The 25,123-nt window shown below is 38.3% G+C and overlaps 1 protein-coding gene across 2 annotated transcripts in view; it reads left to right on the plus strand.

Moving 5' to 3' along the window:
• Positions 1-25,123, plus strand: part of GAB2 (GRB2 associated binding protein 2) — a 190,735-nt gene that overhangs the window by 104,999 nt on the left and 60,613 nt on the right. The gene's annotated exons all lie outside the window — the stretch shown is intronic.

Consider the following 25,123-nt stretch of genomic DNA (forward strand, 5'->3'; position numbering starts at 1 on the left):
TGAATCATAAAACTTTATGTTGTATGTAAGAAGCCAGCCATGAAAGGATATATGCTATATTATTCCATTTCTATTATATTCTTGAAAAGACAGATCTAATTTATAGTGATAGAAAGTAGATCAGTGGTTGCCTGTGGCCAGGGTGAGGAGTAGAAATTAACCTGGAAATGGCTCAAGGGACCCCTTTAGGGTGTTGGAACTATTCTGTCTTAATTGTGGTGGTGGTTATATGGTATGTGCATTTGTCATACCTGAACTCTTAAAATGAGTGAATTTTAGGGGCGCCTGGGTGGTTCAGTTGGTAGAGTGTCCGACTTCGGCTCAGGTCATGATCTCGCAGTTTGTGAGTTCGGGTCCCGCCTCGGGCTCTGTGCTGACAGCTCAGAGCTCAGAGCCTGGAGTCTGCTTCAGGTTCTGTGTCTCCCCCTCTCTCTGCCCCTCCCATGTTCATGCTCTGTCTCTGTCTTTCAATAATAAATAAATGTTAAAAATTTTTATAATAAAAAATAGGTGAATTTTGTTGTATATAAAATTTATTGTATATGCCACTGTAATTTTGACTTTAAAAAAACCAGGGGGAAAGGGGCAGCTAGGTGGCTCAGTCAGTTAAGCATCTGACTCTCGGTTTCAGCTCAGGTCATGATCTCGTGGTTTCGTGGGTTCGAGCCCCACAACAGGCTCTGCACTGATAGTGTGGAGCCTGCTTGGGCTTCTCTCTGACTCTCCTCACCTCTGTCTGTCTGTCTGTCTCTCTCTCTCTCTCTCTCTCTCTTCCCCTTCCTTGTTCACGCTCTCTCTCTCTCAAAATAAATAAATTAAAAAAAAAAAAAGAGGTTAGAGTGGGAGAGAGCCAAAGCATAAGAGACTCTTAAAAACTGAGAACAAACTGAGGGTTGATGGGGGATGGTAGGGAGGGGAGGGTGGGTGATGGGTATTGAGGAGGGCACCTTTTGGGATGAGCACTGGGTGTTGTATGGAAACCAATTTGCAATAAATTTCATATATTGAAAAATAAATAAATAGATAGATAGATAGATAGATAGGAAAAAGAAAAAAAAGGGGGGGAGGCATTAGCCCAGAGGTCATTCTTCTAACACTGTATAAAGACTTATAAATTAAAAGAAACCTTTTAAAAGAGATCATATAGAGCCCATGGAATTGTCTCTGTATAGGAATGTGTTTCAGATACACATACTTCATGCAGCTGGATTAATGTAAATTAGAGCTCCCAGGAGGCAGGAGGGGCATTTGTTTTGATCACCTGAACTAATCTTCGGAATTAGGTTGTTTCTCCTTCCATCCTTTGAATTACTTTCCTGCATTTATATTGAGTGGTATGATTAGGGAAGAGAAACCAGGCTCTGGAAGAGCCCCATGCCCAGTTCATCCTGTACTTTAGAAGTATCTCTTCAGAATATTTGCTCATGACCAGCAAATTCCAGAAAGCACTGGATTTTGTGCTTTTGCTCACGTATATCTACAATCTGAGCACCTTAGGGAGATTCAGTCTAGTACGGTGGAGTAAGAAGCCCTGCCTGACATTACCAACCCTTTGTGTTTTCCTGTGGCTTAAAATGTCAGTAATTGAAAGGAAGCTGCAGATCCACAGATAGAACATTCACACTTTATAAATGAGGACTCTGTGGACCAGAGCAGTAGTGTTCTCCCCAACCTGGGTTCACATGCCCAGTTAAATGACCAGAGAGAGAGCTAGAAGTACACCCCAGATCTCCATGACCCAGTTATTCTTTCAGTGCAGCTCACTAAATGGTAACCACATTTCACTAACCACCATTAACCGTGCAGTTCAGTGTTTCTCCGAATGGGATTCTTGGACATTCTATTGTGGAGATACTTGGGGTTTGTGTCCAGGACCCCACTCAAGACTAACTGAGTTTGAATCTCTATCGGGCCTGGTACCTGGGAATATCTGCATTTGAACATGTGTCTCCGAAATTCAGATACACACTGAGGTTTTGAGTACCTCTGTTGAAGCAAGGAAGTCACACAATCAGGTATGTGTTTAAGAAAGTATGAAACCAGGTCTGTAGGGAAGCCAAAGCCCAGGAGCCTTCTCTTCTCCCATTACTTGAAGTGGGGGAGCCTGATGAGAGAAGCCTTTGTCCTAGAGGAAGGGGAACAGTGTAGCTATATTGATGGGCATGATTTGTCTATCCTTCCTCCAATGTTGCCCTGGTTTTTTGTTTTTTGTTTTTGGTAACCTTTGCTTAATTCAGGGCTTTAAATACAACTTAGAGCATTCAAGGACATGAGAAAGAGGTTCCTCAATGGAATGACCTTTGTTTCTCCAAAACACAAAGGGCTGGCAACAGCTCATTTGTTGTTTTGTCAATGGAAGAGGTAATTCCACTAATGGTTTCCATGAGTCCCCTGCAGAAAGATTGACCTGGTCTTTGGGAAATCAATCTCATACAATTTAGTCAATGTAATCACTCATACAAGGCTCTCTAGTTTCCCAGATGTGACACTCTCTCTCACACACATGTCCAATTCATTTTACTCCTTTGTTTTTGATGCATTTGAGGCAAAGAATGCCCAAAATGCATTGTGATAGGCTTGTCAGAGAGATGTGGCTGTGGTTCTCACCCTAAGCCATGACGTAGCCCAACTACTTGCTCAGGTAGGAAATCTTAGGAGTCTGCCTTTATACTTCCTTCTCCCATATCTCCCATATTCGGTCTGTTGCCAAGATTAGGCATTTCAGCCTCTGAAGTATATTTTGGATCTATATGTCCTTTGCCACTGTCCTGGTCCAGATCACCATTATGTCTTGAGAAGGTGTGTATTTGGCCTCCCTGCTCATGCTCTTGGCCCTCTACACTGCATTTGCCACAAACTAAGAAATGTAAATATGAAAATAAAGTGTAAAACCGTTCAGTGGTCTCATGTTTATTTAAGACCACCATATAGATTAAATTGTGAAAGTTCCCTTCTTAGAAAAATTTGTTTATTTTGAATGAGAGAGACACAGAATGCATGAGCAGGGGAGGGAAAGAGAGAGAGGGAGAGCAAGAATCCCAAGCAGGCTCCACAGATCCTAACATGGGGCTCCAACCCACAAACCATGAGATCATGACCCAAGCCAAAGTCAAGAGCTGGACCCTTACCTGACTGAGCTGCCCATGCACCCCAAAATGTGAAAGTTTCCTTATTTCTCTTATATACTCCACTCTCCTCCACAGAGAACCACTGGTACCAGTTTGGAATACTTTTCTAAGTGTTTGTAAAACGCAGGAGTGTGTGTGTGTGTGTGTGTGTGTGTGTCTGTGTGTGTGTACGTACATATATGTATACTGTACATACACATATATATGTGGTGATGTGTATACATATGAGTTCATAAATAGGATCATACTACATTGTTCTCAAGCTTGTTTCTTCAATTGCTGATATGTCAATTTAATTATATCCCTGTTAAGGGATCTTCTATTTAAGATAAAATCTAAACTTCATTAAATGACCTACAAGGCACCATCATCATCTATTGCTGCCTTTCCCTCCTCCTACTCTCTGCTGTGCTTATTATGCTCCAGCCATGACCTCCTATCAGGTCCTCCCTTGAGCCAAGCTTTATTTCTTCTCAGGACCTTTGCAAATGCTTTCTTCTATGCCCAGGCAGGCTCCTCACCTGAGTACATGACAGTGGTTCCCACAGGGTGGCCTGGGTCCTTGAAAACATGAACACATACTTACACCAAGTATTTACCCCCTGAATTTGCAAGTATCCATACTTTTTAAAAAATGTAGACAATTGAATTAATAAAATAATTGAGTTAATGAATTCATAGTAGTTTTTATCTATTAGCTATAAATACTATAAAATCATTATTGCTCTATGGGGGAATTCTCAAATTCTAAATTTTACATTAACATTTGGTATCAAGAATGATTGACCTGTACACTCAAAAACTAATATAACCTTGAATGTCAACCACAACTTAAAAAAAAAAAAAAAGAAGTGATTGGTATACAGAAAAAACATAAAACTCTGCACGTGAAGCCCTTAAAATAATCCCAGACCACTTTTCCAGTAATTTCCTTTTCACAGTTTTTCATCCTCCTTCCTTCAACTTTACCAACCTTAGCTTTATTACTTATTATTTGAACGCCCCAATGTTTTCCATCTGTAGTCATTCCTCCTAATGACAGATTTCAGATTCTGCATTTGCAAATTCACCTACCTGCTAAAATTGATTTGTAACCCCCAAAGCAAAACTCACAGTGCTTCCTTTCATGATCAGGCACAGATGTGCCTGTGTGCAGAGCACTGGAAACTTTCAGTGCCCCCCACACACATTCCCCAGAGGAGGTGACAGAGCGGTGCTCTGCCTTCTTGCTTCAGCTCTCATGCTCTTCCCTCCATCTGTTTAATGCCATGCTTTTCACTGGTGGTTTTGCTGTTTAAAAAGGGCCCCAAGCATAGTGTTCTGAAGCTCAGGAAAATTGTGCTGTGCCTTATGGAGAAAACACGTGTATTTACAACCTTCATTCAGACTTGAGTTACGGTGCTGTTGGTTGAATTCAGTTAATTCAGCCTGAATTCAGAACTCAATTCAGTCAATTCAGTTAATTGTTAATGAATCAACAATATATATTAAGTGAGGAGTCTTTAAACACAAACATGAGATAAGATTATATCGGTTGACAAAAATATTGTGACCATGGGCTTGCAGGAAACTAACCCTGTTTTTCTCCTAGGAAAAATGAATATGCGTTCAATAATATAGTGTTCATGGTGACTTTATAGGTCATAACTACTGTGAATAACAAGAGTTAACTGCATGCATATTATTGCCTTTTCCTGAAAAAGACTTTTTCCCCTCCAGCTTGTTTCTGCAACTGCAAAACTCCCCTTATCCTCCAAGACCCAACCACAATGTTGCTTGTGCTCTTCAGCTTTCCCTGACTCCTCCCAGGTAGAGTGGTTCTCTGCTCGCAACCATTAGCAGAGTCCTGAGCTCAGAGTACTGAGCTACCTGGGTACTATCTTGAAGGACCTGGCAGTGATCTGTTGGATAAATGTTGATTGAATGATTGAAAGGAGGAAGGCAACTAAAACGGAATAGAAAAGAAATTGAAAGCGAAGGAAGCTGAAAATGGATTGAATCATGAATATGATAAGAGCATGTGGGAAGGACCCCTGAGTTACCCTTGTGGTAACAAACTGCTCTGGGTCTCAGTACTGGACACACGCTTAAGACCTGTGTTGACCAGATATTGACCTAAATTGCTTTAAATGAGAAAAGTCACCTAAGCCTACAAGGGGGAAACCTGGGCTCAGGATCAGCTTGATTTAGGACTTACATTTCATCAAGATCCATCTTTCTAACTTGACACTCTTCAGGTTAGCTGTTCTCAGACTCCAAATGGCTGTCCCTACAACCTCAGGCTCATATCATCACAACTTTCTGTCCAGTGATAGAAGCCACTTTGAGTCAAAGACAGACTGGAGGCCTGGAGTTGAATCTTAATGACTGTTAAGACTGGCTTCGATCATGTGCCCATCAGTGAACCAAGGATCCCATGATCTCCCCCCTGAAGCCTAGGGTTGGAGTCGGTTTCACATAAAAGTGATCTTTCATATTTATGATGTCTGTGTGCCATCTCTCCCAGGATAGAGGTTGTTAGAATCCTGGAAGTGTTACATTAGCAGGTCATCTGACAAAAAGGTTTTGTTTGTTTTTTTCCAAAGAGGGACAAATAGATATTCTTTTTTTTTTTTTCATATACCTTTCATTGAAGAGTTATAAAGTACGTACCATGTACCAAGTACTTTGCTAAATGCTGGAGATACAAAAGTTCCCTGACCTCAGAATGTAACAGTCTTGTGATAAGATAAGGTTGATTCCATTCCCCAGGAACAAATAAGGTTCATTGGAGTCAGAGAGAAACTTCATTACTCAGATGGATGAGCCTGGAGCATGTAATTACCCTTCCCTTTCCTGGGGGATTTGGATTTGAGGAGTGGAAATAATTATGGACTAAGAGCTGGGACCTGGATTCTAATCCTTCTATTGCTGTCACCAACTTTGAACTTCACCTTTCACAGATTCTCTGGCCAGTGTCTCAGTATAGTCAGCAATTTATCTGTATTAGCTTCTCAAGTTCTTTCTGGACCCTAGCCCTGACCCACCACAAGATGTAGGGCAGATCTCTGCCAATTGTTTAACCTCAATGAAACTCATTTTTCTCATCTGTGAAAAGGGGATCATATTTGCCTTACAGCATTGATTTGGATTAAATGTGATAATGGATAGAAAGCACATGATATATAGGAAGAGCTCAGCAAGTGCCATTTTTTCCCCCTCAGGAAAGTCATAGTCATTTTCCTCACATAGTAAAGTCACTATGGTCTAGAGTAGTTGAAGGATTCTTAGAGGAAGAATAGCAAGAAGCCCTTCCTCACTCAAGAAGTGTTCCTCCAGAAATTTGTGACCATTACATGATCCACTGGACTCTTATTGTTTGTTCTTAACTGTTATGGGACAGAAGATTGGCCTGGTGTACTTCATGCTGCATTGTATAGAGATGTGGTTGTGCCTCACATACTCGCAAGTCAAATCAAATTCTTCTGTGTCTTTGTGATTGTTTGAACTGGAAGTTTCACTAAAAGAAAGGTGAATGAGTGTGTGTGTGTGTGTGTGTGTGTGTGTGTGTGTGTGTATGCAATTGTGATGTTGGTGAAAATTTTTTTTTTTTTACATATAAAGCAAAGAACTTTTTGAAGATGAAAATATGTTTTTAGTATCCCTAATAAGTTCAGTCAGTTGATACCATCCAGGAACCTCAGATTCTGAGGTTATATTATAACTAACTATAATCCTCACTTGACAGGACTCTCCTGGTTTATTAGTACTTTTGGGCTTCACTCTCATCAGAAAGAGGGAAGTTCAAAGGACACACCCATTTCTAGGAGTTACACAAAACCCTCTTCCAAGAAGTGTCTTGACCTTCCTACAATTTTAACCACAAGGCATGTGAGATTTGGTATCTAGAAAGATGATATGAAGCTCAAGAAGTCCTTAGTCATCAAAGAAAAGTTCTGTTATCTTCAGTTGATACCTAAGGCAAGGCAGAGAAAATTCTGGGGTTTTGGAAACGTTTTCAGCTGTTAAGGCTGAAAATACAAAGGGGTTCTAGTTAACAGTTGGTTATTTAAAAGCACACATCCCTGTGTTTTGAGAATCTAATCTGATTGAATGAGGTGTTACAATATTAGATTTTCTTGGTTACTAATACATAAGACTCTCAAAATTGGAAGAGACCTTAATCCCTTGTCTGTCTATTGATCCACTGATTGAGGCCCCGTTCAGTCCCCCTTCTCACCCGTAGCCTAAGCCAGGGGTCGGCAAAAATATCTTGCCCAATACAACTTTTTCTACCTAGTTTTATTGGAATACAGCCATTCTTGTTTGCTTACAAATTGTCTGTGGCTTCTTCCCTGCCATTATGGATTTGAATAGTTGTGACAGACTATATGGCCTGCAAAGCATGAAAGAATTACTCTCTGCCCTTTACAGAACAAGTTTGCTGACCCCTGGCCTAGGCTGTCTTGTCTTCAGTATCCCCAATGCTGAGTAGTTCCCCGGTTTCCAAGGGCCCTGCTTTGGACCACTCTTTCAGAAAATTCTTACTTACACTGAGCAAAAATCTGCTTTTCTGTAGTACGTGCCTGTTGGCAGTAGTTCAACTTTAGAATGTGGGATCACCCAAAATAAATCAAATTGCTCTTCCACATGTCAGCCCGTTATATCTTAGAACATTATAATCATGACTCCAGGCAGAAGCTCACTGAATCCTAGTACTATAGGATTTCAAGTCCCATCACCAGAGCCAGACCTGAACATAACATCCTATGCACTGTGGCCAGTGTAGAGCTAATTTGCTCCCCCCACCACCACCTAAGGGTTCTAGGTGCCAAGAGCAACAGGAGGAAGTCATGGCCTCATTCTACACGCTACCTTGGAATCTAACGTAAAGAACAGAGACAGGTTCATATGGGACATGCACTCCTCTCAACACTGGGAGTGATGCAATTTCCAGGTCATGTGTACTCACATGTGGTCTAAACGGTTGTGAAATGGTTTTGGTTTTTTTGACTGGATTTGGGTACAAAAGGAAAACAGTCACTTCTGTTTCATCAGAGAAGATGGTGGTGTTCTCTTAATCACAGACACAAATGGAAGGTTCTAACTTTCCTGAGAGTAGGCCCCTACACCCTATACTCTTTTAAGCCCCATTGTTGAATAAAGTGCTTGCATTGCCTTTCCCTTTCTGTCTCCTTGTCATTTTCTTTCAGGATGGCAGATTACTGCAACAGCTTTCTAAATAGTTTTTTCTGCCTCTCATTTTTCCTTTCTGTGGCTTGTCTTCATCATTGTGCCAGGTAACAGCACAGCAACAGTTACCTCTCTGCTGATCTATACTCTTCAGTGGCTCCCCATTACCAATAAAATAAAGAATTTCTTAGCGTGGTGTTAGAGGCTTTCCAGGACCCCTGAGCTCTTCTTTTTCTCCTTTTCTACAGTTTTAAAAGAGACCATTCCATATTTTCTGAACTTGTCTTACCTTTTCCCATACCCAGACCTTGGTCATACTGTGTCCTGTAGAAGAAATGTCCATTTCTCCTTCCTTCCCCAAACTATTACACCCTATCTTCTTCATTGTTCATATTCATTCATATTTCTCTTTCTCCCTTTCTCTCTCCATGCCCCAACCAAATTTGATTACCTACTTCAGGGGTCTAATAACATATTATATATTTCTTTATGGTACTTCTAAAAATTTGCCCTGTTTTAAAAAATTAAGTAGGCTCCACCCCCAACATGGGGCTTGAACTCACGACCCTGAGGTCAAGTGTCAGATGACCTACCGACTGAGCCAGGCAGGTACCCCAACATTTGCTTTTCATTTTAGGGACATGTGTTCATCTCTTTTGTTCCTGCAACATTGTAAACTCATAAGTTACTTGAAAGTAATTAATCTTGCCTCTTTTCTATATCCCTCAAAAATTTAGCAGAATTTGTGCTTGTTTTACTGAATGCTACAAAGGAGCTTGTTGATTTGGCATGAGCAGTGAAGTAGCAGGAAGAACTGAATAGAAGTAGTTAATTTTGAACCTGAGAAACTGAAGAAGAGTCATAGCTTTAACCAAAAGAGGCAGAATTCAGAGCGGTTGCTGATGTGTGATGCAGGGCAAGAAGGAAGAAAAGATAATGCCTTTTTTTTTTTAAGTTTATTTATTTTGAGAGAGAGAGAGTGTGTGAGCATTGGAGGGGCAGAGAGAGAGGGAGAGAGAGAATCCCAAACAGACTCTATGCTGTTAGCACACTGAGCCTGATGTGGGCTTCAAATTCAGGAACCATGAGATCATGACCTGAGCCAAAACCAAGAATCAGATTCTTAACCGACTGAGCCACCCAGGTGTTCCAATAATGTCTTCTTAATGGTGATTGAGAAGAAAGAACATGGAGTGGAAAATATGGGGATCTTCTGTAATGATAACTCTTCTGCCAATTTCATTATCTCACGAATCTCCTTGGACTGCTTTTAATTCAAGAACTATGTACTTGTCACCTATCATGCCAAGGTTGGTTCTAGGTGCGTTTACGTTTTTTAATTTTACTTATTACTGTATGCAATATTATTAGTTTTGTATTTTTCCCCTTTTATATGCCTGGTTATTGAGGCTTAGGAAACTTAAAAAAATTTGTCCAAGTTTATAGAGCAAGAACAAGGACTGTAATTCAAGTCTTTTCACTCTGAGCTCAGGCTTTTCTCATCCCACTCTATAGCATCTCAGTCCTGCTCTCCTTAGTTCTGTGCATTTGTGCCCCTTGCTTTGAGTTTGTGTTGCTCTGAATTAATAGGTTTTTTTCTGCCTGGCTGGGTTGTACCAGGAATTAGGAAGAAAGAGATACCCTTTTAACTCTTCATATTGTCTATTTGACATTTTTAAGTGGCTTAATACAGCTTATTATTGAAAACAAGAAAACTCATGGTGAGATGTTTAAGCATATAAGTATGTACACTTATGTTTTAATGAAATTTAGCTAGTTCACTTAGTTCAATGAATAAGAGCACTCATGCACTGCAGGAAGGCCCTGTGTGAGGTTCTGTGAAAGGGGAAGACTCTCTGTTCTGAAAAAGCTCTAGATGTTGGAACCTTGAATGAAGGATGATCAAAAATGGTGACATTAGAGGACAGCATTCAAATATAAGAAAAACTTTGGACAATTTAGACAGGGAAGATTGGGACGCTTTTCAGACAGGGAAATTGAGCATGTAAAGGTAGAAAAGTATATTTAGGAAACAGTGAAAAATCAACTTGGTTTGAGTAGTAACAGTGTGTGTATATATATGTATGTATGTATGTATATATCACATTATAAATAAAGGAGTATAAATGAGATGGGAATGCAGGTTTGAGCTGAATCGTAAAGGCCTGAAAACTGAGCCCCAGGACTCGAGCCCATCAGCAGATGGAATGGATAAACAAAATGTGACATCTACACATAATGGAATATTATTCAGCCTTAAAAGGGAATGAGATTTTGACACATGCTACAACATGGATTAACATTTCAGACCTCATGCTAAGTGAAATAAGCCAGTCACAAGAGGGCAAATAGTGTATGATTCCACATATACGAGTAGTCCATTTCACAGAGACAGAAAGTATAATGGTGGTTTTTAGGGACAGGGTATAGTGGAGAATTGGGAATTAGTGTTTAACAGACATAGAATTTCAGTTGGGGAAGATGAAAAAGGTGTTTATGGCTCTACAACAATGTGAATATACTTAATGCCACAGAAATAACTGTACAATTAAGTAGTTAAAATAGTAAATTTTATGTTCAGTGTATTTTACCACATTGAAAATAAATTTAAGTTTTTTTAATTAAAAAAAAAACCCTAAACCATAGAATTTGAACTTTGCTATGCAATTGACAGGGAACCATTAAAATTTTGGCTAGTGGGAGGAGTAACGTGATCAGAGTTTTGCTCTGATTAAACTGGAAGATTAGGGGCACCTGGATGGCTCAGTCAGTTAAGTGTCCAACTTTGTCACAGGTCATCATCTCATGGTTCATGAGTTCGAGCCCCACATCAGACTCTGCTGTCAGCACAGAGCCCACTTTGGATCCTGTCCCCCTTTCTCTGCCCTTTCCCTGTCATGCCCCCTATCCCCTTCTCAAAAATAAGTATTTATAAAAACTAGAAGATTAAACTGGATGCATTTTATAAGTATTTAATTAGGAAACTAGCATGGCAGTCCACGTGTACATAATAAGCACTTGAAATAGAGCAGAAACGCAAGCATGATATGGGCATTTCTTTTTTTTTTTTAACGTTTTTATTTATTTTTGAGAGAGAGTGCAAGCGGGGAGGGGCAGGGGGAGGGGGACACAGAATCTGAAGCAGGCTCTAGGCTCTGAGCTGTCAGCACAGAGCCAGATGCGAGGATCGAACCCATGAACCGTGAGATCATGACCTGAGCTGAAGTCGGACGCTTAACCAATGGAGCCACCCAGGCTGGGCATTTCTGAAAAGTGTTGCAATGAACATACTTGTGCATGTATTTTGGTGGATATATGTACATAATTATTTAGGGCATGTATCTAGGAGTAGAATTGTGAGGTCCTGGGGTATATGTTCAGCTTTTGTAGATACTGCCATAGTTTCCCAAGATGGTTATACCAATTTACACTCTTACTAATATGGTATGGAAAGTTTCAGTTTCTCCATATTCTTCCCCATGCTTATTACTATCAGTCTTTGTTGTTATAACCATTCTGGTGGTTGTTTAGTGGTATTAATTTGCATTTTGCAATGACTAATGAAATCAAGATCTTCTTTTATGCTTATAGCCTTTTGGATGGATGTCTTTTGTGTAGTGCCTATTCAGATCTTTTGCCCATTTTTCTATTAAGTGGTCTTTCTCCTGCTAATATGTGGAGTTGGATTTTTTTTAAATATATTCTGAATATGAGTCTTCATGGATATATGTATTGTAAATATCTCCTCTTACTCACTTGGTTTTTCATCCTCTTGATGGTGACCAGACACTAAGTGTAATGTACTAACATTGATCACTTTTTCTCTTGTATCATTAGCAACTTTTGAGTATTCCACAAATTTGTGTAGCCCAAAGCCATGAAGGCATTTTCCTCTAAATGCTTTATAATGTTGTATCTTTCACATTTGGATTTATAATGATCTGAAATTAATTTTCATATATAGCATAAAAAGGATTAAGAATCTTGGGGGGCATCTGAATCGTTCAGTCAGTTAAGCACCCAACTCTTGATTTCAGCTCAGGTCATAATCTCACAGTTTGTGAGTTCAAGCCCCATGCCAGGCTCAGCATTGATAGGAGTCTGCTTGGTCTCCCTCTGCCCATCCCCTGCTTGTGCACTCTCTCTCTCTCTCTCTTTCTCTCTCAAAAATAAACAACCATTTAAGAATAAAAAGAATCTTTCTTCATACTTACCAAATGACCTATCACCGTTTATTGAAAAGACAGTTCTTTTCTTTATAGCACTGCAGTATCAACTTTTTCACAAATCTAGTGATGAAGTATGTATGGGTCTGTTTCTGGAACCTTTTGTTCCAATGGCCTATTTGTCTATCTTTTAGGCTTGAGCTGCTTTTAGTCTTCTAAATAGACAAGGCTTTCCTCCCAGTGGTTACCCTTGGTTATACCCACCTAGCCCTAGAAATGGAAAGTAGAATGTATTAGTTATTTATTACAGCATAACAAAAGGTTTAAAACTTACTGGCTTAAAACAACAATAAATATTATTATTTCTTAGGTTTTCTGTGAGTCGAGAACTCAGGAGTACTTTAGATTGGTGGATTTGGCTCAGGGTCTCTCATTAAATTACAGTTAAAAAGTTGCCTACTCCTGCAGGCATCTGAAGGCTTGGCTGGGGCTGAAGTATCTGCTTCTAAGAATAGCTCATTTACATGGCTGGCAGGAGGCCTTACTTAGTTCCTCACCATCTGCACTCCTCGGTACTGCTTGAGTATCCTCACAACATGGCAGCTTATCCAAAGGCAAACAGGAAAGAAGCTATAGCATCTTTAATTACTTAGCCTTCAAAGCTGCATGGTCATTTATCCAATATGCTGTTGGTCATCCTTATTCAGTATGGGAGGGGACTACATAAGGCTATACTGGAAAATAAGACTCATTGAGGGCTATCGTGGAGGCTGACTACTACACAGAAAAAGAGAAGAAGCTTGTTGGCATCTTAAGTTTATTGTTTCTCTGGGAACTTTTATTCCCTAAGGCCTAGAATCATACCTTGCCTGGACAGCCTACAATCCCTAGAGCTGGCATGTAGTTTGAAAGGTTTGGAAATCCTGGTGAGTCTTGGTATTTTGTGCCCTCCTGCTCAGAAGTCTGAACTCTGAAGTTTATTCAAATTTTCACAGTATGAATCCCTAAGATCCCATCCCTATCCCTGACTGGAAAAGATTGAGGACAGCTGGATCTGGTCATAGTCGGTAGCCAGCTGTTAACCTTTCTCTCCATGATCTTTATTTTTCTTCTCTGAGAAATAGTCCTTTCCTCCTTATGGTTTTCTTCAAATACATTTCCCATCTGTGAACATTCCAATTCTCTTGTGGACCAGTTTCCTTTTAATTAACTTTATTTTGAGATAATTTTAGTTTCATATGTAGTGGTAAAAGTAATACAGAGACCCCACATACCCTCTACTAGTTTCCTCACAATGGTAACATCTTCTGAAACTGTACTACAACATCACAAGAATGTTGATATTGATACAGTCAAGATCTAGAACATTTCCATCACCGCAGGAATCTTTCATACTGTCCTTTTATAGCCATACTCACATCTGTCCTACTCCAAGCCCCTCCTTTAAACCACTGACAACCACTAATCTTCTGTCCGTCTCAAGAATGGTGCATAAGTGGAATTGGGCAGTATGTAGCCTTTTGGGATTGGCTTTGTTGATGCTGCCTAACTCTGTGGAGATTCACTCAAGACTTTGCATGTGTCAATACTTTTTTTTTTTTTTTATTGCTGAGTAGTATCCTATGGCATCACAGTTTATTTAACCATTTACCTATTGAAGGATGTTTAGATTGTTCCAGTTTGGAGCTATTATAAACAAAATTTATATAAACATTCATGAAAAATTTTTGTATGAATGTAAATCTTTATTTCTCTGGGATAACTACCCAGCAGAGCAGAGCAGTTGCTGTGGTGTATAGGAGTTGCATGTTTAGTTTTTTTTTTAAATGACCAAACTGTTTTCCAGGGTGGCTATATCATTTTAGATTCTTTCTTTTTTTTTTTTTTTTTTTTAGTTTATTTATTTATTTTAAGGGTGGGAGAGAGGGAGAAGGAAAGAGAGAATCTCAAGCAGGCTCCATGCTTTCAGCACAGAGACTGACAAGGGGCTCAATCCCACGAACCTGCAAGATCATAACCTGAGCCAAAATCAAGAGTCAGACACTCAACCAACAAAGCCACCCAGGCACCCTGATCATTTTAGACTCTTACCAGCAATATTGAGTGACCCGTTTTCTCTGCCTCATTGCCAGCATTTTGTGTTGTTGTTATTTTAGCAATTCTGATAGATCTGTGATATCTCATTGTATTTTAATTTCTGTTTCCAGAACAGCTAAAGATATTGAGCATCTTTACATGTATACAGATTTACCATCTGTATATTCTCTTCAGTGAAGTGTCTTCCATGTCTTTTGCCCTTGTCCTAATTCCCTTTTCTGACTGTTGAGTGTGATAGTTTTCTATATGTTACCAGATATTATTCTTTGTTGAATATGTGGTTTGCAAGTATTTTCTCCCACTCAAAAGCTTCTCTTTTTATCTTTTTAAAAATTTTTATTATTTAAGTATATTTGATATGCAGTGTTACTAGTTTGAGGTGCACAACATAGTGGTTTGACATTTCTATACGTTATGCAGTGTTCACCATGATAGTGTAGTTACCATCTGTCATCATACAACACTGTTACGGTATTATTCCCTATGCTATACTTTTCATCTCCATGACTTATTTATGACAGAAAGTTTATACCTCTGTGTCCGCTTCAACTATTTCACACATTCCCCCCACCTCCACCCCTGTGGCTACTACCAGTTTGTTCTCTACATTTATGAGTCTGTTTCTGGTTTGTTGCTGTTGTTTGTTTGCTTGTTTTGATTTTGAGATTCCACAGGTAAGTAAAATCACATGGTATTTGTCTTTCTCTGACTTAATTCATTTAGCATAATACCCTCTATGTACATACACATTATTTCAAATGCAAGATCTCTTTTAATGGGCAAGTAACATTCCTCTGTATGTGTGTGTGTGTGTGTGTGTGTGTATGTGTGTGTACACATCTTCTTTATTCATTCATCTATGGATGGACACTTGGATTGTTTCCATATCTTGGCTGTTGTAAAGAATGCCAAAATGAATATAGAGATGCATGTATCTTTTTGATTTAGTGTTTTCAGGGTTTTTGATGAGGGGAATGGTAAATATCTAGAAGTAGAATTACTGGATCGTATGATAGGTCTATTTTTAATTTTTCAAGGAACCACCATACTGTTTTCTGCAGTGATTTCACCAGTTTAAATTTTCATCAGCAACACAAGGGTTCCCTTTTCTCCACATCCTTGCCTACACTTACTATATTTCTTGTCTTTTTGATAATAGCCATTCTAACTGGTGTGAAGTGATGTCTCATTGTGGTTTTATTTTCATTTCCCTGACGATTACTAATGTTGAGGATCTTTTCATTTTTGTCTGTGTTAACTATCTGTATGTCTTCTTTAGGGAAATGTCTATTCAGATCCTCTGCCCATAATTTAATCAGATATTTTTTCTTTTGGTTGTTGAGTTGCATAAGTTCTTTATTTTTTTTATATTAACCCTTTGTCAGATAAATCATTGGCAAATATCTTTTCCCACCCAGTAGGTTGGTTTGTTTTGTTTTGTTGATGGTTTCCTTCACTATGCAAAAGCTTTTTATTTTGGTGTAGTCCCACTTGTTGTTTTTGGTTTTGTTTCTTTTGCCTGAAGAGAAATATTCATAAATATATTGCTAAGGCTGCTGTCCAAGAGACTACTGCCTGTGTTTTCATTTAGGAATTTTATGGTTCCACATCTCACATTTAGATCTTGAATCCGTTTTGAGTTTGTTTTTATAAGAAATTTCTTTCTTTTGCATAAAGTTGTCTAGTTTTCCCAGCACCATTTACTGAAGAGACTGTCTTTTCTCCATTCTATATTCTTGCCTCCTTTGTCATAGATGAATTGATTGTGTAAGCATGAGGTTTTTTTCTGGGCTCTTCATCCTATTTGATTGATTTGTGTATTTATTTTTGTGCCAGTATCATACTGTTTTGATTACTGTAGCTTTGTATTATATCTTGAAATCTGGGATGTGATACCTCCAGCTTTGTTCTTTCTCAGGATTGTTTTGGCTGGGGTGCTGGGTGGCTCAGTCGGTTAAGCATCTGACTCTCAGCTCAGGTCATCATCTCACAGTTCATGGGCTCAGGACCCATGTTGAGCCCCGTGTCAGGCTCTGCACTGACAGCATGGAGCCTGCTTCGGATTTTCTCTCTCTCCCTCTATCTCTCTGCCGCTCCCCTGCTTGCTCGCTTGCTCTCTCTCTCTCAAAATAAATAAACATGTTTTTAAAAAAGATTGCTTTGGCTATTCAGGTTCTTTTGTGGCACTACCCAAATTTTAGTATTATTTGTTCTAGTTTTTTAAAAATCCTTTTGGTATTTTGATAGGGATTATATTGAATCTGTCATTTGCTTTGGGTAGTGTGGACATTTTAACAACAATAATCTAATTCGTGAGCATGGTATATCTTTCTATTTGCTTATATCATCTTCTGTTTCTTTCATTAATTTCTAATAGTTTTCAGAGTATAGGTCTTTTGCTTCCTTGGTTAAATTTATTCCTAGGTATTCTTTTTGGTGCAATTGTAAATGGGGTTATTTCTTAATTTCTCTTTCTGCTACCTCATTATTAGTGTATAGAAACACTAATACACAAAACATTTCTGTATATTTTGTATCCTGAAACTTTACTGAATTCATTTATCAGTTCTAATAATATTTTGGTAAAATCTTTAGGATTTATTATGTATAGTGTCATGTCATTAACAAATAGTGAAAGTTTTATTTCTTCCTTACCAATTTGGATGCCTTTTGTTTCTCATCTGATTGGTGCCAGCTAGGACTTCCAGTACTTTCGTGAACAAAAGTGAGTGGGGTTCCATGGTGTAATGGTTAGCACTCTGGACTCTGAACAAAAGTGGCAAGGTGGGCATTCATTTTTCCTGATCTTACAGGAAAAGTATTCAGTTTTTCACCATTGAATATGATGTTAGCTGTGAGTTTTTCAAATATGGCTTTTATTATGTGGAGGTGTGTTCCCTCAAAACCAACTTTGTTGAGAGTTTTTACCCTTCATTTTGTTAATGTGATGTATCACATTGGTTGATTTGTGGATATTTAACCATCCCTGCATCCCCAGAATAAATCCCACTTGATTGTCGCGAATGATCTTTTTACTGCATTGTTGAATTTGGTGTGCTGATATTTTGTTGAAGATTTTGGAATTTATGTTCGTCAGAGATACTGGCCTAGAGTTTTGTTTTGTGGCCACTTTTTCTGGTTTTGGTATCAGAGTAATGCTGGCCTCATAGAATGAATTTGGAAGCTTTCTTTCCTTTTCTATTTTGTGAAATAGTTTGAGACAAATAGTTATTTACTCTTCTTTAATGTTTGGTAGAATTAACTTGTGAAGCCATTTTCGCCTGGACTTTTGTTTGTTGGAAGGTTTTTTGTTTTTGTTTTTAATTACCAATTCAATTTTTTTTTTACTAGTAATCAGTCTGTTTTGATTTTCTGTTCATTCTTGATTCAGTTTTGGAAGATTGTGTGTTTCCAGGAATTCATTCCATTTCTGCTAGGTTGTACAGTTTGTTGGCATATAATTTTTTGTAGTAGTCCCTTACAATCTTTTGTATTTCTGTGGTGCTGGTTGTTACTTCTCCTTTTTCATTTCTAGTTTTATTTATTTGAGTTCTCTCTTTTTTTTTTCTTGATGGGTCTGACTAAAAGTTTATCAATTTTACTTGTCTTTTCAAAGAACTACTTCTTGGTTTTGCTGATATTTCCTCTGTTTTTTAAGTCTCACTTCATTTATCTCTGCTGTGATCTTTATTATTTCCTGCAATTTACTAACCTCAGGCTTTGTTCATTTTCTAGTTCCTTTAAATGTAAGGTTAAATGGTTTGAGGTGTTCTTTTTTTTTATTTGTTTCTTGAGGTAGAACTGTATTGCTATAAATTTCCCTCTTAGAACTGCTTTCACTGCATCCCAAAGATCTTAGGCCATTGTGTTTTTGTTTTTATTTGTCTCCATGTGCTTTTTTTAATTTCATTTTTTAATTTTTTATTGACCCACTGGTTGTTTAATAGCATGTTGTTTAGCTTCTATGTGTTTGTGATTTTTTCCAGTTTCATTTTGTTTTATTTTTTATTGTAATTGATGTCTAGTTTCCTTACTGTTGTAGTCAGAAAAGATGTTTGATGTGATTTCAATCTTCTTAGATATACTGAGATTTTTTGTGGCCTAACATGCAGTTTTTCCTCAAGATTGTTCCATGTGCACTTAAAAAGAATGTGTAGTCTGCTGTTTTTTGATAGAATGTTCTATACATATCTGTTAAGTTCATCAGATCTAATGTGTCATTCAGAGGCACTGTTTCCGTATTGATATTCTCTCTGCATGATCTGTTTATTGATGTGAGTGGAGTGTTAAAGTCCCCTACCATTACTGTATTAATTGTCAACTTCTCTCTTTATGTCTCTTACTCATCGCTTTATGTGTTTTGGTGCTCCTGTGTTAGATGCATAGATATTTACAATTGTTATATCTTCTTTTTGGATTGATTGCTTTCTCATTATTTAACACTTGTTTGTCCCTTGTTACATTGTTTTCAAGTCTATTTTGTCTGATACAAGTATTGCCATACTAGCTTTTTTTTTTTACCCCCTCATTTCTGTTTGCATGAAATATCTTTCTTCATCCCTTCACTTTCAGTCTCTATGTGTCTTTTCATCCTCTTAAAGACTTTTGCATAGCAAAAGTTTTACATTTCATTGAAGTCTAATTTATAAGCTTTTGCCTTTTATGGATTCTGTTTTTGGTGTCAAGTCTGAGAACTCTTTCTTAGCCCTAAACCTGATAGATTTCCTCCGTTTTTTTGTCCTAAATGTTTTCTAGTTTTACATTTAAGTCTATCATTCATTTTTAGTTCTTATATAAGAGGTGAGATTTAGATTTAGTTCTTTATGGATATCCACTTGCTTCAGCATTATTTGTTGAAATGGCTGTCTTTATTCCATTGAATTGCTTTTCACCTTTGTCAGAAATCCGTTGGGTGTATTTGTGTGGCTCTGTTTCTGGGTTCTCTCTTCTATTCCTTTGTTCTGTGTGTGTGTCCCTCTGACAGTGCCACATAGTCTTGAGAACTGTATGTGTATATATAATAATTATTGGAATCTAGTGAATTAATAGCCCGTCTTTTATCATATTTTTCATTTTTTTTACACTTTCTTTGCCTTCCTATATACATTTTAGTGTAATTTTCTTTACATCTGTAAAAACTCTTGATGAAATTTTGAGATTATGTTAAACCTGAGCATCAATTTGGGGAGATGTACTATGTTGAGTATTCTCATCATGATCATGGTATTTGTTTTTTTTTTTTTTCTTTCTTCAGCATTGTATAGCTATCAGCATACATGTCCTGTGCATATTCTGTTAGATTTACACTTATTTATTTTTTTAAAAACAAACTATAAATAGCATTTTATTTTTATTCTCTATGCCCACATGTTCACTGCTAGCATATTGAAGCAAATTGATTTTTATATGTTTATCTTGCATCTTGTGACCTCACTTGACTCATTAGTCCCAGGAGATTTTTAGCTCTTTTTTTTCTTTTTTCTTCCTAATTCCTTGGGATTTTCTATGTGGAAAATTATATCATATGCAAATAGGGACAGTTTTTTTCTTCATTTCCAAACTGTATGCCTTTTATGTCCATTTCTTTATTGTCCTCACTAGAATTTTCAGCAAGAGTGGTGAGAGTAAGCAGACATCCTTGCCTTGTTTCGGATTTTAGGGGGAAAGCATTCATTCTTTCAATACAAAGTAGATTGTTGGTGTTGATCTTTTGTTGGTGCTTTTTATCAAATTAAGAAAGCTCCCCCCTCTTCCTATTTTTTAAGTGTTGTTATTATAAATAGGGATCAAATTTTGTCAAAATTTTTTTCTGTATTCACTGATATGACCATGTGGTTTTTCTTTAGTCCATTACTATGGTGGATTACACTGATTGATTTTTGAATATTGAATTAGTTTTACATCCTTGAGATAACCCTCACTTGGTTACGTTATATAATTCTTTGTATATCTTGCTGATTTCTCTTTGTATTTTATGTTTAAGTCCATGATCGATTTTGACTTAATTTTTGTTAAGAAATTTTGTATAGATATAAGAACAGTCTTGAAAAAGCTTTCTTCTTGTAACATATTCAGGTCCCATGTTCTCCTTGCATTATGTGTCAGTAATCCAACAGTAATTTTTCATTACTGTATCATGAGACACTTTCAAGCTGAAGGCCCCAGATTTCCTTATAAATATTTAGTACATGGTCAGGGGCGCCTGGCTGGCTCAGTTGGAAGAGCATCGACTCTTGATCTCAGGGTTGTGAGTTTGAGTCCCACATTGGGTGTAAAAATTAATAAATAAACTAAAAAAAATAAAAATAAATAAATATTTATTACATGGTCAATGTTCATATCAGAATGAAGAGAACAAGAGAGTAAAGAACTCACATCATATAGAATCCACACTATACCTTTATCTTTCTTAATCTCTTTGCTGTACTTCTCTTGCTGTCCTCCTTTCCTGCTTCTGTGAAAATATATATATTTAAGTTGCATTTATTAGTTTGAGTAAATTAATATATTGATAGAATGAAGAAAGTCAATAGATCTTTATTGAGCTCTCATATAGACGAAACACTTTTCCAAGTAACTTTTGGCCAGAAAGGAGCCTAACCTCAAGATGTTCAGAGCTTAAAGGGGAGGAAGATATATAAATAACTGAAATGCCAAAGAAAGCACAAATTATTAAGAGAGTATAAGACAGAAGCACCAGCTCTACCCAGGGAAGTTAGTAAAGCCCTTCCAGGGGAAATGATACTTCAAGCTGGCACTGAAGGGACATAGGAATTTTCTAGATAGACAAGGTGAGGTTCTAGGAAGATGCAGTAGGTTGTGCAAAGACAGGAAGGCATGCAATTATGTGGTATATTTGGAGAATAATATTTAATTTGTTATACACTGTAGTAAGTTCTGTAAGACCAGGAATTCATGCTGTACGCTCAACATCTAGAATACTGCCTGTAGCATAGTAAGCACTAAGCAAATACTTGTTGGATGGATGGGTGGATGGATGGATGGATGGATGGATGGATGGATGGATGGAAAGAAGAAAGCAAGGAGGCATAAATGAGGCCAGAGAGATAAGAAAATTTCAGCGATAAGGAGCCTTGTTTAGTAACATTTAGCAAAATGCCTACCATCAAGATTCATAGAAGGATACAGATGTTGTTCATAATATACTTGGGAAGAAACAATAAATTCCAAAATATCTGTAATATGTTGTAAAAAATGACAAGCCATAAAAAACTACATAAAAAGTGTTACAAAGGTTCAGAAGAAGTAAAAGTCCATTTCAGCTGAGAAGATCAGAGAAGTTGTCATTGGAGCTAGACTCTTTGAAGTTGGTTATACTTGTGTTCTCAGTTGTTTGATTTAAAAAAGAAATGTGCATAGACTTGGAGAGAAATGGTGTGGCAGAAGAGGGATGGGAATTTGGGACTAGACTAGACAGCCTTACCTGCTTGGTCATAAATTTATCAGCATTTTATAAGCAGTCATTTATCAGCCTACACCACTTCCTTGGAAGCAGAACCTGACAGGCTCCGATGTTATCTGTAGTAAACACCTTTTTCTTGTTTATGTGGGTGTCTCTGTGTTTGTTTATGCTTGTACCTGCACACCAGTGATTTGGAGACAGCTCTTTCTGCAGAGACCAGCACTGAAGGGGACACATCAACTGAAACACAAGCTAAACTATTAACAATACCTTTTAAAAATGCACCTTGCTACTCACACACTTCCATGTATATGCATGCACCTGCTACATGGACCACAAGCACACCCAGAGTTCTATAAGCCAATGACCTGGGCAAGATTTTAGGTGACTGTAAATATATAGTTCTTATTTTTGTTTTCCTCAGCTCGATTCTATCTGGCCATACCTTATATTCATTTTGAGGTAAGACTTATTAAGCATCAGTTATATCCCTGTAACCTACTGGATGCTGTAAGGAGTTCATGTAATAAAATAATTACTCATTAATCCAATACATAGTTATTGATAACCAGCTGTGTGTCAGGCACTATTTGAAACACTGAAGATGCAGCATGGGATTTTAAAAAATCATTCTTTGTGTGTACATTTTGAGAGGTAGATACAGACATTCAACAAAAATGTGGCATTTTAGATGGTGTAAGTACTAGTAAGAGCAGTGTTGCAGAGTAAGGGGGAAAGAGAGTGTGAGGGTTGGGTGGTTAAGAATGGCTGCCCCCGTAATGAGATATTTGAATAGAGACTTGAAGGAAAGACGTCTGGGGGAAGAGTATTCCAGGCAGAGGGAACACCCAGAGCAAAGACGCTGAGGCAGAAGTATGTGGCCAGTGTGGCGAGAGCAGAATGGCCAAGGCAGAGCATGGCTGGAGATGAGGTAAGAGGTGTTGGATGGGGGAGAGTTGACCATCACATCAGACCCACTGGCCATTGTGCAGACTTTGGTTTTTACTCTGAGATGGGAAGCCTTTGGGGATTTTGTGCAGAGAAGTGACACAGTCTGATTTACATCAGCTTCCATGTTGAGCATCAGTTGCAGGATGAAAGGGTAGAAGCAGGAGGACTACAGAATGGTGGGCTAGACCGAGTGAACTGTTTGAACCAACAGGATTTGTTGTAGATGTGGAATGTGAAAGAAGGGAGTCCATGATGACCTCTCACTATATGTGGTCTGAGCACCTGGAAGGCTGGAGCTGCTATTAACTGAGACGGGAAAGATTGCAGGAAGAACAGGCTTGGAGGATGTAAAGAGCTCAGTTTTGAGCACACTGGGTTTAAGATGCTTATTAGTGAAGAGTTGGGTATAAGACTCTGGAGTTCAGTGGATGGACCTGGGATGGAGAAATACATTTGGGAAGTGCAGCAATTAGATGGTCTTTAAAGCTGTGAAACTGAATAAAATAACCTAGGGTGTGGTTGTAGAGAGAGGAGAGACAGAGACTGAGAACTGAGCATGGAAGCATTCCACTATTTAGAGGTCAGGGAGATGAGAAAGAACCAGCCCTGGAGTCTGAAAAAGAGGCTGGGGAGGAGGAAAGTTAAGGGTGAGCCAAGGGAAGAAGGTGCTTCAAAGAGGACAGAATAAACCATTATCAGGTATTGTTGAGAGATCAAATAAAACCCAAAAGTTGCTTTAGCAGCCTTGAAGTCTTTGAGAACTTTGTTATGCAGTGGTGGGGCAGCCTGATTAGATTGTTTCCACCAAAGAATGGCAAGAGAGGAGACAAATGTCCAGTAATATAGAAAACTCTTTGAGGTTTTACTCTAAAGAAAACTGGGCCATCACTAGAGGGGAACATGGGATTAAGTCAAGCTTTATATTTTTTTCCCCATGATGGGGGATGTTGGTGTCCTTATGGGAATTATCCTAGTAGGGAGGGAAAATGCAGTGCTTCCAGAGAATGGGAGAATCATACAGTGGTGTCGGTCCCCTTGTAGGTGAAAGGGGGCACACAGATGGAAGGATGTTGGCTTTAGATCGGACGAACTGTGCATGCTCCCTAATAACAGGCTACTTTGCTCCAGATGTGGGCAGATCAGTAAATTTGGTGATGGAGCATATGTAAATTCTCTTGATTGCTTATATTTTCTCATGAAACCAAAAAGTGGCCATGTTGGACGTTTAAAGAGAGAGAAGCTCAGAGACAGTAGCCAAAGAGCAAGAGAAAATCTTAGACAAGGTAACTGAGATAGGATCTTGGGGCAGCCTGGGAGCCCACATCTACAAATGACTTAACTACAGCAAATCAGTAGTTAAGCATAGCCTCAACCCAAGGCTATTACATGCAGCATCTTTTTACCACTTTGTGTGGTGTCTGCTCACAGATTACTCAGTCTTATTGAAAAAATGGAATATACAAGACAGGATAAGAGAATATGTGATCAAGTGTTAAATTCTATAGTATGAAATGATACAAGGAGTTTATTCATTCACTGATACATATAGAGTATTTAATATGTGCAAGGCCCTATTACAAGTACTCGGGCTATTGCAAGGAGCAAGAAAGTGAAAAAAAATCTTAAAGTTATGTGCTTCAGAGAAGTTTTAAGTTATTTTTTTAATTTTTTATTTATTTTCAGAAAGCAAGAGCGTGAGTAGGGGAGGGACAGAGAGAGAGGATGAGAGAATCCCAAGTAGGCTCCATGCTGTCAGCACAGAGCCCAATGCCGGGCTCTGTCTCACGAGCTGTGAGATCATGACCTGAGCCCAAACCAAGAGTTGGACACTTAACTGAGCCACCCAGGCACCCCCCACTTCAGAGAAGTTTTAGAAGGCTTTCTAGGTGATTCTTCCAAGGCACCATCATTTGCTTGAAAAGCACAATATACTACACACAAATTAGGGAATTGTTTTTCTGCTGCTGGCTGTGTGTGATACTGCTTCTTTGCTTCCACTCACCATGACTTGTTGGGGTCCCTATCCATATACTGAGATGCTGTGGTTTTGCAAGTTCCACCCTGACTAACAGTACTATGAGTTTGAATCTGTATTCCAGCATAGGGAATAATTGCTCGAAAATGTCTTAGTCTCCATCTAACTTCTTAATCTAAAAAATTGGAATGCCACATCTAATTTCAGAATG

Source organism: Prionailurus bengalensis, chromosome D1 (genome assembly GCF_016509475.1).
Source record: "Prionailurus bengalensis isolate Pbe53 chromosome D1, Fcat_Pben_1.1_paternal_pri, whole genome shotgun sequence".
NCBI classification, from domain to species: domain Eukaryota; kingdom Metazoa; phylum Chordata; class Mammalia; order Carnivora; family Felidae; genus Prionailurus; species Prionailurus bengalensis.